Source organism: Epinephelus lanceolatus, chromosome 11 (genome assembly GCF_041903045.1).
Source record: "Epinephelus lanceolatus isolate andai-2023 chromosome 11, ASM4190304v1, whole genome shotgun sequence".
Lineage (NCBI taxonomy): Eukaryota > Metazoa > Chordata > Actinopteri > Perciformes > Serranidae > Epinephelus > Epinephelus lanceolatus.
Genome location: NC_135744.1, coordinates 32,881,133 through 32,884,174, shown reverse-complemented (window position 1 = coordinate 32,884,174; position 3,042 = coordinate 32,881,133).

Here is a 3,042-nt window from a genome sequence, read left to right as displayed (position 1 = left end):
GTTACTGTCTTTGTCTTTTTTTTATGATCTGCACCTGTGTTTATGTCTTATTGAAATGATTTAAGTGTAGTTTACAATATAAGAGATTAAATTGCCCAAATTACAATACAACATATTTATTATACTGACCTCTAGTTGTATACAGATAGATTTGGTTTATATGGCCAGGTTTTGTATCCACCAAATGAAGATAGATAATGTTTAGGTAGAAAAAGTGGGTCAAGATAAATTTCTGGGAGTGATACTGGATCACAAAATCAGCTGGAAACCTCAATTAAACATTAAATCAAAGCTGGCAGGGACCATTGCAGTAATGGGAAAATCAAGACACATTCTGGACCATAAATCACTATACATCCTCTACTGCTCACTCATTTTACTGCATCTTAATTACTGTGTGGAGGACTGGGGAAACACCTATGAATGTAATTTGTATACACATACACATTACAAAAAAAGCCATTTGGATTGTACATAATGTTGGATAAAGGGAGCACACGAACACACTGTTTTTAGTCACATCATGCATTGAAATTCAGGGAATTGGTTAAGTTTAAAATGGTACAAATAAATGTACAAAGCAAGAAATGATCTCAGTCTGGAAAATTTCAGATAATGTTTTGTCACAGGTAGGGGGGACATTTAAGAGGAAAATCAAATAAAAAAATCCTTGAAAAGTCTGTGTATTTCAGTGTGTGGGGTGGATTTATGGAATGGGTTACACAACTATAGAGCACTTTAAAAAGATGTACAGACACAGTATATTTAGAGGGGTGATGTGATGGGTTGGTTTATTTATGTATCTGGACTTGGTTGAGATGGGGTGTGAATATTAATATCCAAGACTAATGTTTATTTATCTATATTAATGGCTGTAAATAAGTTTGGGATAGTTGTTGACAATTTCCTTTTCAAATGAGACATGAATACTGAGAAGGTGGTAGGATTTTAAGTGTATACTTCTTCCTACTCCTTTTGAGCATGCCTGTTGATGTTTTGTTTTTTTGCTCAAAGTAAAAGTCATGCATTTGTTTATTAATGCATTCACCTCATTACAATAGAGCTGAATCAAATTTCATTTTTGATGAGATAGTCCCTATTAAAACATGTTCATGGTGACTTCTCATCCAGAGTAACACAGACACTGACAGGGCTGTTTCAAGACACTCTGGGGGCCCTAGGCAAGAGGCACCTTGGAGCCCCCCGATACCAGTGAAAGCATCATGGTTCTAAGTAGTATCATGATACCACAGCAAAAATTAGGCAGACGTTTTGTCATTTATAAAAAGATAAATCACTTTTCTATAATACATCACTGATATTTCAATGGAATAAATTACTTATTGACTTATTCATACTTCAAAAACAGCATCAATGAGTGATTAACATAGGGGGGATCAAAATAAAATAAATAAATAAAATAAAAATCAACCAGCCACCCTCCTCCCCTGACAAGTAAAGAACAGTCCCTCCATAAGTAAAGAACAGTCCCTAAAGTGCGGTGAGGTTTGTGGACCGTTACCTGCCACAGAGAGAAATGTGAACGGCTCGTTTCTCCTCTGACACATCACATACCTGTGTGCCGCCACGGCTCTGCTGTTCAGGTATTTCTGGGCAGTCATGAAATCAACAAAGAGGAAATTATTGGACCTGGAGCCGGACTTCCCCGTCGCTGGTAAGCCTTATCTTGTGGCGTATTTGACAGGAATACAGCGTCTGTGACCCCTGTTCAACCCACAACCGGCAGGATTCGCCTTTTGTTTCTGCTGCTGGTTGAAATCTGTACTTGCATAGCGTGCTGAATGATTTCTTTTGCTTGCAATTGGACTTTGAACTTATCCCACAGTAGTGGTACCGTGAGGTACCATAGTACTACGGTACTCCAACAATGCTAGCGCGGGTGGCAACCAATCATGAGGGACATGGTCTCAATTTGAGTGACACGTGAAAAGAGACAGAAATGCTGTGCAGTCCTGCACAGTGCGGGACGTCTGGTCACCGTACTTAGCCACTCGCAAGCAGCAGCTGGTAGGGGGCCCCATTAGGGGGGATTCCAACGTGTTGTCGTTGTTGCAGTGTCTATAGGGGTTCCATCATATTGTCATTGATATGGACCAATGTCAGCCGTTTCTGGGGGCCACCTTCCAGCTCGGGGCCCTAGGCAATTGCCTAGTTTGCTTGTCCGGTTGTGACGGCCCTGGACACTGACGCTAGACAGAAATGTACCTGATTTTATTAATGCAGTGCACAATAAATAAGTTTAAACTGTCAGTTTGGCCATGTCCTATGGGGTAAGTGAGAGAACATTTTTTTGTTTAATTTCTCATGTATGGTTTTGTATCAGTCAGTACAGAGGATGAAGGAGAACTCCTCTCACTTTGTGATATTTCATTAGTTATGATCAGGTTTATTCACACTTTGTATAATTCATATGCTCGCTTATTTAAATAGAAAAAGATAGTAGGACAAGTTGATGAAGATATATATCTGTAATGTTAATGTTCATATTTATTTTTGTAAGGCAAAGACAGTTGGTATTAAAATCTATCATACACTTGGACTGGTTACTATTTGTAAGTCAGATAATTGGTAATTAATATTATTTACTAAGATAGGTTTTTGTAAGATCGATATTTGGTACTTACTTTTATATACATAGGCCTATGGATTATTCTTGTGTGACAAAAAGGTAATAACTGGTATATTTAGAAAAGTCTAAATTATGGGTTTATCTATATGAGGAAGCTGTCTGTTTTATTTCAGTCAGTGACTTATGGAGAAGGGGTGGAATTTTATACTACTATTTTTATACTCTCACCTCCTTCGAAAGTGTAAATCAAAGTAACTACACACTGACAACTGCTTTTCATTATTTCTAAGTATTAATTGTCTTTCTGTCTGTGTCTTATATATCAGGTTTTGAGGCTGTACTGTGTTCACAGTGGTAAAGTGTATTTAAAGAAATCTACTTACTCATGTTGGTCATTTTCCCAGTGGACAGGGTTATTTCCGGTTCGCGTGACACAAACAATTCTAAGTAAA